A 12251-nucleotide genomic window follows, 5' to 3' on the forward strand; every position below is an offset into this window, starting at 1 on the left:
GTATAATAGATGCACAAAAGCCAGTTGAAACGGTGCCGGCAAAGAATTTTAATTCGGCCCTTTCCTTATTTGCGACAATGAATGACGAAGAGCAGAAGCATCGATATTCTTGCGATTAAAATGTAAACGGAACTTCCCAAAACGCAGAAATTGGCGATGCAGATTCTTTCCGCGCGTCTTCCATCTTTTAATCTAACATTCTGTCCGCCTCTCTGAACTGCTCGAAACAACTTCTTGGAGATAATTTCTTCTCCTTCCTCATAACACCACCTATCAACAGGGCTGGCTGGAAAGGTTCTTACCAGAGCCGGCAGCTCAACACCATTATTTAAGTCGTAAAACGGCGTATACCGAAGAGCTACGTTAACGGCAGCAGCGGCCAAGTAAAGTTTAATTCGGGCGGCTACGAACGTTCAGTTCGCCTCCACGCAGACCATCGTATTGACCGTTCGTAGATATAAGCCCCTCTGGGTACCAATCATGATAACGGTGCTTCGCTGGAGCTGCCGCCGCTGCCTGGCTTCAAGTAGAGTTTGACGTAGGCATCGTTTGGGTCTTCAGTTTGTCGTGTATATCACTTACTCGGATGATGTTCCCTCTTTCTGGGACTCTATATAACTAACAATTGCCTGCAGAACAGATGCGCCATTCTCGCTACAAACTGGCACTTGCCATCCGCCCAAGATTTGCTTCTTCCAGATCTGCGACCTACTTATATCGATAAAAATAAATAAATAAATAAACAAAATATCCGTACGCTATATCAGAACCATTCTTCGATATATGGTTGTCCACGATCTCTTAAACGGGAAGCGAGTTCTTGATAGTAGCAACTATTAATATTTACCACTAAGTTTCGCTTTTCATCTGCCTACTCTTGTGGCCTGGCGGTGTACTTCAATAATTGTATTATAAGCAAATTATAGGGAATTTGAATCGCGCCATTTGGATTTGTAATGTATAAATAAATTTGATCTGGAAGGGACAGTCTAAAATTTCACGTAATAACAATCTGAAATTTGAAATAGCTTAAAATATCTGAGGAACTCGCGTATTATTTGAATGAGACACTCAAAAATATCATTGTAGGTACGTGGAAGTAATCAGAAAGAATTCTCTGTAAATTATAAATAAAAATAATAAATAATTTATACTTATTAAGAATATTTACCGGTTTATTATTTTTTTAATACGCCGGATTTTATATACTTTCTCTTTATAGGCTCCTGGAGAGTCAAATGTTGCCATAAATACTTCGCAATATATGTGGATAATACACTTAAAAGAGATATATATCTTTGGATATGTGGAATCAATAAAAAAAAAATAAATGAAATAGTCATGGCTAGAATAACAGCGTACTTTCAAAGTTAGATCATCTGGCTACAATCAGGAAAAAATATAAAGGTACGCATGTGCTGGAACTTTGAGACACAGTGGAGAGTACACTTCCCAAAAAAGCACTGAAAAGCTTAAAGTGGGAAAGCCGAAGAAGGGATCTATACCGATAACGATTTTTTTTTTTTTTTTTTTTTTTTTTGGTCCTAATTTTAAATTTCAATGTAGATATACAGGGAATGGAAAAAATAATGGAAACACCTGATATCTAGAAAACTGTATTCAATGTGATGTCTGCATTCGCCAAGTATGGGGAAAAAAATGATAGGTCGAATTGAGCCACAAAATCGAAGCTGACTGAAGAGACACCCCCCCCCCTTCTCGGACACTGAAAAGGAAAACATAAAACTACTGCCTCGCAAACAACTACAGACCTTCGTGTCTCAGCAATCCAGTTTCTAGCAAAACAGTTTGGAGAGAACTTCATAAAGATGAAATTGATGGTAGATCCGCTATTGACAAGCCAGTCGTTAGTGATGGTAATGCTACAAAGTGGATGAAGTGGATCGGACGATGATCATTCACGCTTTTTTCCAACACCGAGGAGAATTTACGTTTGGGGAATGCCGAAGGAAGCGCATTGTCCTGACTTTCTTGTGCCAACCGTCAAACATGGAGGAGGATCAGCGATGATTTTGAAGGAACATCGATTCAGACATATTCTTCAGGTACAGTCATTGTCCTGAGCGGGCCATTACTGTCTCTGATTGCCTTAATATTCTACGTGACCAGGTTCATTCCATTGTGCAAACATTGTTTCCCACAAACGATGCCATATTTCAAGTTAATTATGCCAAATTATCCAATACATCCAATCTCGGTTTGAGGAGATTGAAACAGGCTGAGCATATTCCCTGACCTGCACAATCACAAGACAAACTTCATTGAGCCACTGTGAGCATATTTGTAGAGTAAAGTGAGAAGCAGATTTCCTCCACTTTCATCACTCAAGGAGGTTGAAGCCTTCCTCGTGAAGGATAGTCCAGCATTCCAGGTATCAAAGAAGCTGATTAAAAACAAACAATGGCCCAATACCATATTAGTACATACCTGTAAGTCTTATCGCAGGTGTTTCCATTATTTTGACCACTCCCTGTTTGAGGGAAAATGTGTATAGCTATGCAAACTGAAGATATACATATTGGTATTACTGGAAAAGGAGTTAAAGAATGGGGTCCACAATGTGTTCAGACAAATGCGTTGGAAATCGGAATTAAATGTCGCCGTTTTCTTTTAAAAATTTAATTTCCGTTTGTATGCATCAGTAAATTCACTTCGAAAAGGGTGTGTTTAATCTGTTCTGCCTGTGCAAAGTTCACTGAATCTGAAGCGCACGCGTAATAAGATACACCCTTCGAACCGCCAATGTTGACAAGCATGACTTCATAGCGCACATACGAATTGCGAACAAGTCACTGCCACTTAAGTTATTTTGGAAACGTAGGGTTTATCATAAAAAAATAACTAAATTAAATTATAATAATTTTAAGGGCTTTTAAATTATAAAAAATAATTTTAAATAATTTTATGCATTTTGCGTGTAGGGGTAATACATTTTGTTTGTGGAGGTGTGTGTTCACAGGGCATTTTGCTCGGTACTTTGTCTTATGTTGCTGGTGATGTCAACTGAAATAAATGAATATTTATATATTTCTCTCCTGTTCGAATATCCATTCCTTTTCGCAGAATTTAAATCATCTAGGGATGTGCCTAATCGTTTAATTCCAAATTTATCATCATATGACAGTGACCACAACCGCTTTTTTAATATAAATTTCTTATTCATTATTAAAATGTACGAGCCAGTCTTGCTGTAGCACAATTCAGTATTAGTAAGGTCAAATGATGTAAGTAAACAGATTTTTCTGCATCCGCCATAAAAAAAAAATAATTTTATTAAAAATGAAATAAGCTAATAATGAAACCAAATATTCGTACCATTCCCACATAGAAGAATCTTCAAATTCTTCTTTAAACTTAGAACTCAAAATCTCCATCACACTGGAATACATCTTCTAACCATCGTATTATATAGAATGTCTTGTATTATACCTAGACAGGACTATCGTATTGTATAGGGATAATTACTCCCTTCCCTTTACTAGCAAAGGTCCTATAAATCATGGACAGGATATCTTCCTAACTACCTATATAGAATATTAAATGAAATTTTCAAGTTAAATCGAATGATACCACCTAATTCTCCTTCGTCTTGGACGACTTTTAGCTCCTCTTCCACCCCTCCCCCGTCCTATACGTTATTGCAGGATTTCTGTTCTCCAAATGCATAACCTTACATTTAGAAGCATTAAACTTTATTTGCCATTTTTGAACCACGTTTTCCACTGATTATTTTAAGCAACATATCTTTTATCTTGGCTGAAATTATTTACCACCTTTCCCACTTTCAGATCATCAGTTTCCCGTTGACATCTTTCCTTGGATACACTCGTCAATATTATTTATAAAAATTGTAAATAGGAGAGAAACCCACTATATTGATCCATCCTGAAGCTACCATTTATTAATTTAACCAGTATTCTGTCGCTACGTACAGGTATGAATCATGCGCTACCTATAAACAGTGAGAGCCAATTTTACAGTAGCGTGTCAGTTTTTTATGTTAACTGAAGAGTTGGACTGTGTTAACTACTCTTTAATCATCAGTTTTAACTGCTATGGCTCAATGGCACTTCTGAGCAGCCGTCATAACGCACTTTACCTAATAATTTTAGAGTATTTAAAGAACGCAACGGTAATAAAACTGTGCTGATTCATACCCTGAAATTAAAACGTTATAATACATCTTCCTAATAAAACCTAATTATCGAAATAAAAGATTATTAACCTTTCAGTGCCGACAGTGCAAACGATTATGGCCTTGTGCTGTCAACTTGATCAAAGGTTAAGAAAAAAATTCCCCGTTACGAAATGTGTATCTATCTAACTTTCATTTATTTCTATGCCTTTTGGGATTGTGGAAAAGGAGAAGGAACTGTTTGGTCCCCTTTTATCTTTGTCGGCAGTCTGGTCACACTAAACTAAGGGTTTGTTTTCTAAAGATTAAAGTCTAGTAACTTATAATGAAAATACACCTGGCTCCATCTATTGACATCACGAGTAAACTGTGTTCTCTCATTCATTCGCCGGCAAGCATCGTTGTATATAAATAAATGTTTATTTTCCTTTTTCCATAAATATCACATTCTTGCAGAGAGAAGCATTCTCCACAGCACATCCTGTCGGGGATTTAAATCTATTACGAGATTGATTATAGGATACACGCAAGGATAGAGTGTGATATTTATCTGAATTGTAATATTTAAAACAAATGTGGATATTTTCAACATTCATAGCAAACACAGCAGAATGCGACCAGAAACGCAACTCAGTTTACTGAACCTAACAGCATGATTGGACGTAACTTGAACAGTCCAAAATGGGAAAATTTCAGTTCGGCGTTGATTGTTACTTTAAACGCAAAGTATTAAAAATTCTACATGATCGTTAGAAGCACGAGTGACACTTAAGGACAGACATATTTGACATCATTCAGGATCACTGGACGTTACTATATCTACAAGCTTATTAATAAACTTGTAAATTCCTTTAATCTTTTGTTACTTCTTTTGGTTACCTGTTATTGAAAAGATTGCTATAAATGATCTTTTACAGATTGCTACAATCTGTAAAAGATCACATCGGTCAGAAGCATTTATAGACACGTTTTTAAGGATCTTTACGATGATCGGTGGGATGTTGTCTAATTATATACCTGATTGATGTGCAACCTGAGTGGAGGCATGTGGATTGTGTATTACTGGCTTCGAAGAACCACACAGCTTTTCTGTTGCTTAAATTATTCGTAAGCTTTTTTTTTTTTACAATCGCCAAATTTAATAATGTCTGAATTGACGGGAGCGCCCTCGATGGCAGCAATCTATTAAAAAATTTTAGACGATTTCAGAATATTCTGATAGAATGGTATAACGCTTGCATATTTCCAAGAAGCAACAAAAATGTACTTTCTACTTAATATTTCAACAGCTGTTACTTCAGTGGTTAAGCAAAGTGTGGGATAAGCGCCGAAGCAGCTGAGGCTTGAATATATTCTGTATGTAACTTGCTTGCAGTTCTTCGCTCGTCATACTGTTTGCTTGGCGAGAAACAGAAGTTTTCAGCAGTTAAAAACAGGGTTCTCCTCTCCCGACATCGACTAACTCAGCCAAAATGGTAAAAATAGTCAAAGTTCCTCGGAATTCGAACCGGGTCGTTTTCCGAAAGGGGTGGGAGGACGGTGATTATAGCCATTGTGTTAGTTGGACTGCGCGTCCAACTAATTACATCAGAACCTTTTAATGCACAACTGGTTTGCTAATTGCTTGGCAGAGAGGTGGTGTTTGACTTGTGTCGGGGTAACGGACAATCAAATTTCCGCAGCCCCCAAGATGGCAGTAGTTTGGGTGACGAGTGAACTGTATGTTTGCCGGGTGGACTGTAGTTTTTAAACATAGAACAGTGACACCAAGAAAGTCGATACAAAAGCACGCGAGGTGCTTTTGTTGGTGTCACGAGGATATTGACTTCTTTTACGTGTAAGAGGTGCTGTTTATATACCCAGCAAAGGTAGTTTATTCTTTTGGGTAGAGTATCGACGTGTGTGCAAAGAACGTTCATTTTTAATCAAATACGACTGTAAATGTAATGAGATATAATAATGAGAATTAGTACACTTTTAAGGATGGTGCAGCATTCTTGGTAACCTTTTAGCGATTATAAATAATTATCACTGTTTTTGTGTATTGAAGACGAGTTCGCAGTTGAACAACTCCCTGAATTTGTTATTGATCTCCTTAGATAAAGACGTCCTTTCAGAGGTTGGTGCAATAGACCCCCGGCTGATAATCTCTCCTGAGCCACTACTGGCATGAAAAGTCTCTTGCTAGATGAATTATTTACACAATGTAGGGATTTGCGTTTTAGTAGTGATTTAAGAAACCTAGACGTTTTTTTTTTTTTTTTTAATTTGACATTTTACATTGGGCAAATACACAGCAAATTCAGCTTTTGCTTCGATGGTTGTATTGCGATTTAACTGCAAGGAAGGTAATTTTGACATTTTTTGCTAATACAAGACAGAAAGTTAGACACATTGAATAACTTGAAAGATATATATTAATTTAATTTTAAGAAATGCATATTCATTTACATTCACAAAACCGCCATCAACGCGACAATTTGTTGAAACGCACTAGAGAATCCGGTCCAATTTGCCCTACTTGGAGTTTTGGGTAGTTGTCGATGAAATTGGACACCAAGTAGCTTAGCAGGCGTTAAATATTAATAAAAGAAAAATGCACACGTGTCTCAGAGCACACTCCTAATTGCCCTTGGCGTTTGTCGTTTATATTTGGCAGGTTTTGAATCAAGAGTCCTTAGAGAAGATCTGGTGATTGAGCTGTGGATGCTTAGAACGAATCAGCCCAGAGTATGTAGTTCAGAGATCGATCCCCTTTCTTACATATGTCCTGCATCCTTTGGAAGTGTAGTAGATGGAAATGATGATAAACTGTTCCTGTGTTTGCGGTCAGGGACAAACTTGTTTACTTCCAGTCGAATTTTTCACGAGATGCAGTATTTGATACGGGGTGTGAAGTTTTTACGGTTTGCTATGGTTTCCCGTGTACGATTGCCACTAGCGTGGATATAATTTTTAGCTATCGAACACACGTGAAATAAAATCGACCAGCATCACCTGTCGTGCACTGAGGTTGAAGGATCTATCCGACGAGCATGCTTATAATGCAGAGTCTCGTATCTTTTTAAATAAATTTCCTTTTATTATTTAGACATTCATCTTCATGGTCACAGATAGACTCTTTTTTTTCTGATAGCGTATGGGCTCGGACCCGTAACATCCTTACTTGTGGCCGCGCACTCTAATCATGACCACGGCCGCTCTCGGACGTGAGTTGAGACATGTATTGAATGTCCAAAGCACATGACAGATCCATAGTGTGTTGTTGTGGAGGGCCTTTTTTTTTATTACTAGTTAGGCCATTTTGACCAAAATTTGTTTGCCCAAGTGGCTGTTGCTATTATGGTGATTGTCGACGCCCACATATCTTATCCACTATATAATAATGGTGGATAAGATATCGTCCTGTTATACCTCATAAATTATTGGTGATCATTTATACAGGGTGTCTCAAAAATACGGGCGCCTCCGTAGCCAGGTGGGAAGGAGAAGCAGTGCGTAGCACAAGCTTCTTGATTAGACCGGGGTTCGAGCCCGTCACCATCAAAGACGGAGGATGCGAAAAGGTCAGGGAATGACCACCGCATATCCCGGAGCAATATGGCCTTAGTTGCTAATGCTCCTAAAAGCCAAATAAACAAACAAACAAACATCTCAAAAATACACGGCATAACTTCCGAAATGAGTTCCTCGTATGTAGATAACAAAAATATTTTATATCAACATAGTTCCGGAAATGCTTGGTTTACAAGTTTTGAAGATCTGTCTATGACACTTAACTGTTCACATCACCTTATAGTAATTGTTCAAAATGTCCATTTTCTGCCTGAATACAGGCCTCACATCGACGTCTCATGGTCTGGCGAAGACGATGCCAAATTCCTGGCATGTTTCGTATTGTCTCACAACCTGCCACGATTCGATTGCGGAGAGTTTCCACATCAGCTACCGGAGTCGAATACACCAACGACTTTAAATGGCCCCACTAGAAGAAATCTAGTAGGTTTAAATCAGTGAGCGTGGAGGCCAGGCAGTTGGTCCACCTCTACCTATCCACCGACCAGGTTTGTTTGTTTGTTTGTTTGTTTCGGGATTTATTGGGCGCATCGGCAACTATGACCATAGTGCGCCATACCGACCAGGAAACCTTCGATTCAGGTAATTGCGGGATAGGTGGCTGAAATGTGCGGGAGCGCCATCGTGCATGAAGTGTGCTTGTTGACGAATGATCAGTGGCGTTTCGTCCAAGAAATCAGGCATGTTGTTTTCCAGGAAGTTTCTGTAAGCTTGCCCTGTGAGTTTGTTTGGAAGTACATGGGGCCCAATAACTTATCACCAGCCCAGATGTTGAGGCTGAACCACTGTTGGTGATGTGATGGAAGAATTGCATGAGGGGGTTTCCTCAGCCCATACATTATTATTATTATTATCTGTTTATTTCTCTTACGAGACACCCATAGACAGCACGTGGCTAGAGGGTGTGGTTACATTATATCAGTATTTACAAGCATATTTACATGAACTTATTTACAATATTTGGAGATGAAAAAAAACACAGAGTATGTGTTAATGGATTAATCGAGAATGCTGATTGTGAAAGTTTTGGATCCGTCTCGTGTGAACTGTGCTTCATCTGTGAATATCACTAAGGCAGGAAAGTGAGGAGTTGTATCACACTGCTGCAAGAACCACTGGCACAACATTTATTCGCGCAGGGTAATCTGCTGGTGACAAGGCCTGTACCCGTTGAAGATGGTATGGATACAGTTGGTGTTCTCGCAACACTCTCCAAATAGTCGAACGTTCAACAGCCAGTTGCATTGCTATTCTGCGTGTGCTGATTCCAGGAGTGGCATGCACAACATCCAAAATCTCCTCCTCTACTTCTGGAGTCGTAGATCTTGGTCGTCCTCTGTCGGCAGCACGAGGTGTAAAGGTCCCATGTTCACAAAGGCGGCGATGGATACCTTCAAACGTTTTCCTGTCTGGACATCTTCGTTCTGGGAACCTTTCTTGGTACAAACGACGAGCCTCCAGAGAATTTTGCCCTCCGCCAAACCGTACATAAAGTGCATATCCGCTTGCTCCTGATTTGAGTACATGGTGGAATGGACAACCACCAGATTCTGCCAGTACCTTGTGATGAAGGAAATCACCTGTAGGAGATAAGACATTCCAGTTAATAACTCGGGGACTAAGCATTTCCGGAACTACGTTGATATAAAATATATTTATTGTCTACATACGAGGAACTCATTCCTGAAGTTATACCGTGTATTTTTGAGACACCCTGTATATTGCAGATGTTGAGCTATCGTCCCACGAGTCATGTGGCACGATAAGAAACCTTTATAAGATCTGCAGATGGAATCGCAGCTTTGGATATAATAGCACTCCTGGGTCTGATGAGTCCAGAGGAACCTGAAGAATGTGAACGATGTGAATAGTTGGCAGAATCACAGATGGATTTATTTTAGGGAAGAAATTTCAAGATGATTTGAATGGGTTAATTGTCAACGAATTGGCTGAGATAAGTAGATAGATGTCACAACATTCTTAAGTGACTCAGTGGACTAGGCGAGGCTCAAAAGGTGGTGAATATTCCTAGCCAATGGCTCTATTATGGCTGTAAACAGTAAGACTACACCTTGGGGGACACCTGTAGTCACCTTTTCTTCCATATTCCTCTTGGAATTTGCTGTCTCATTATCTAATTCTGTAGGAGAGATGATATGAGGTTCGGAATGTTCTCACTGATGCAGCTGATTCCAGATGATGTGCGTTATCACATTGGCAGATTCTATATCTAGACATGTAATCGCTAGTTATTTTCTTTGGAATTCGGTTTTCATGGGGTTCTGCTATTGTAGGGTTTGAATTTTTCTGCAAACGTGAATTAAAGATTTGAATAAATTGCTATCAAGTTCAGTATTGAACTGCTCCTAAGCTTTTGTATATATATTCTTTGGTCCAGAATTTCTTTCGACTGTTTCTATGTATAATGGAGATATTTCTTAAGTTGGAATGCTTACGTTTTTATTCCACCGTGTTGAGTGGCCTATTGTGTTGAAGAATCTTTATTTATTTGTCCTACCAAATTGATTCGTATTGTGAGTAACGTCGCTGCAACGGTTGGTTCATAAGCTTCTAGCGCATTTCATGGAAGAATCGTAACTGCCTAGATACATTATAGCACGTTAAGAAAGGTCGACTAATAGTTGTTAGAAAACGCTGCTAAAATAGGAACATGGTAAGAGTCGAAGCAAGTTTCTGGAAGACCCCTCAGGATATATATCTGATGCAGAAGATAGGAAATCGACGTGATTATTATCCCTACTCGGCTGTTGGTTGATCAAGGTGGGAGTTATGCTGAGATGGACGATCAGAAAGCACGTGCGATTCCTATGTTGGAGTGAATTACCTATGGCAAAGTGCGATGATCAGTCTCTTGGATGTGCTGCTTATGCTCATCTGTGAGTGTCTCTTCATCGGTTTCTGTTGTAACCAACTTGTCCAGCTCGTTGTGATGATCAGTCTCTAGGATGTGATGCTTGTGCTCATCTGTGGACAGTCTCTTAATCGGTTTCTACTGTAGCCTACTTTCCAAGTTGTTGTTGTGCTGTTACTGAGGGGATGACCATTGCACAGTACAGTTGATTTGTAATGTGAATGTGAAATTTGTATTGTAAATAATTGTATACTGTACTATACTATACAGATATGTTTTTTTTTTTTGGCTAGGGGTCGCTTTACTCAATAAATTTAAAAAAAAAAAATGAATGAACGGCAAAGTGTGAAGCTAGGGCCGATCATGGAGCTCGGGAACGGTATTCAAGAATTAATGCTCGCGATGCAGTCCTGCTTGCTAGGAATGAGGGATCCCACTGTTATTAGGAACTGGGTCTTTTAAATCGGAGGTCAAGGCACGTTGCTTCCCCCCACAGACACTAGGGGCTGCCCTGTGTACTACCGATGGGTGTACGTTGCTGATAACCCGGTTTGCCATATCAAGTACAGTCATCTCTTGCCGACCCATATGGAATGTGTAGACGGTAGTTGTTCCAGATGTGACTGCGATAATGAAAGTTGCATAATGAGCAGAGTTGCTCTGGAGAGTTTTAATAATGTTAGGGTTGGCCCTTTGGCGAAAATAGCGACACTTTTCCCTTTTTTTTTTTTTTTAATCACTCCTGGAGTTAAATTTAGTTACGAATCTAACATGGGGTGGGGAAAGCAAGGATGCGTTTTCGTTGGCTCGTGTTACGTTTCAGTAGCCATCGCCGGTAGCACAGTGGATGTGATTACTGATATAAATCTTTGAGACGGGAGTTCGAATCCTATCAATGAGGTATGGAGTTTATGCGGGCGTTTTTCACCAAGAGGCTGAGTTAGGCAGTTTCAGGCATAGGTTGCATGATTTAGAAATTCCTGTACTCGGGTTTTTGGTCCAACAAACTAACCGAAGAATACGCGCAATTATAGACGTAGTGTGTATACAGGGTGTCTAAAAAATATTATATTGGTACAAATGTTTAGGGGAGGTAGGTAACATCTAAAGGAATGTGAATCGCATAGGAACCCATAACCGGAAACGTCACCGTAAGTCGGTACACGGCGCTGTTCATCAGTTCGCGAGAGGGATAATTTCTAGTTTACCCATTCAAGCAGTAGTTGCCGCACGAAGAGCATGCATCGATATACGAACTGTGAGCTGGCAGACATGCACTTAGTGTATGGATTAGCAGAGGGCAATGGACGAGCCGCTCAACGAATTTATGGAGAACACTTCCCAAACAGACATGTACCGGACCACCGTTTGTTTGTGCGTGTGCATCAAAATTATTTATGCTATTATGGGTCATTTAGAGGTAACAGGAGTAGTGCTGACAAACCACGTTCGACCCGAACTTCCACCATGGAAGAAAGTGTGTTGAATGCCGTCCAGAATAATCCTACTACCAGCACACGTGCCGTTGCCTCTGCCTTAGGAGTGTCTCGTTGCAGTGTACAGCGTGTCTGGCACGATGATTTCTTACACCCCTTTCATCTCCAATGGGTTCAGTTACTGTTCCCCCAAGATCATCCTGCACGTGTG

Source organism: Mastigoproctus giganteus, chromosome 9, assembly GCF_048544385.1.
Source record: "Mastigoproctus giganteus isolate SK-2022 chromosome 9, ASM4854438v1, whole genome shotgun sequence".
In the NCBI taxonomy this organism is placed as follows: Eukaryota; Metazoa; Arthropoda; class Arachnida; order Uropygi; family Thelyphonidae; genus Mastigoproctus; species Mastigoproctus giganteus.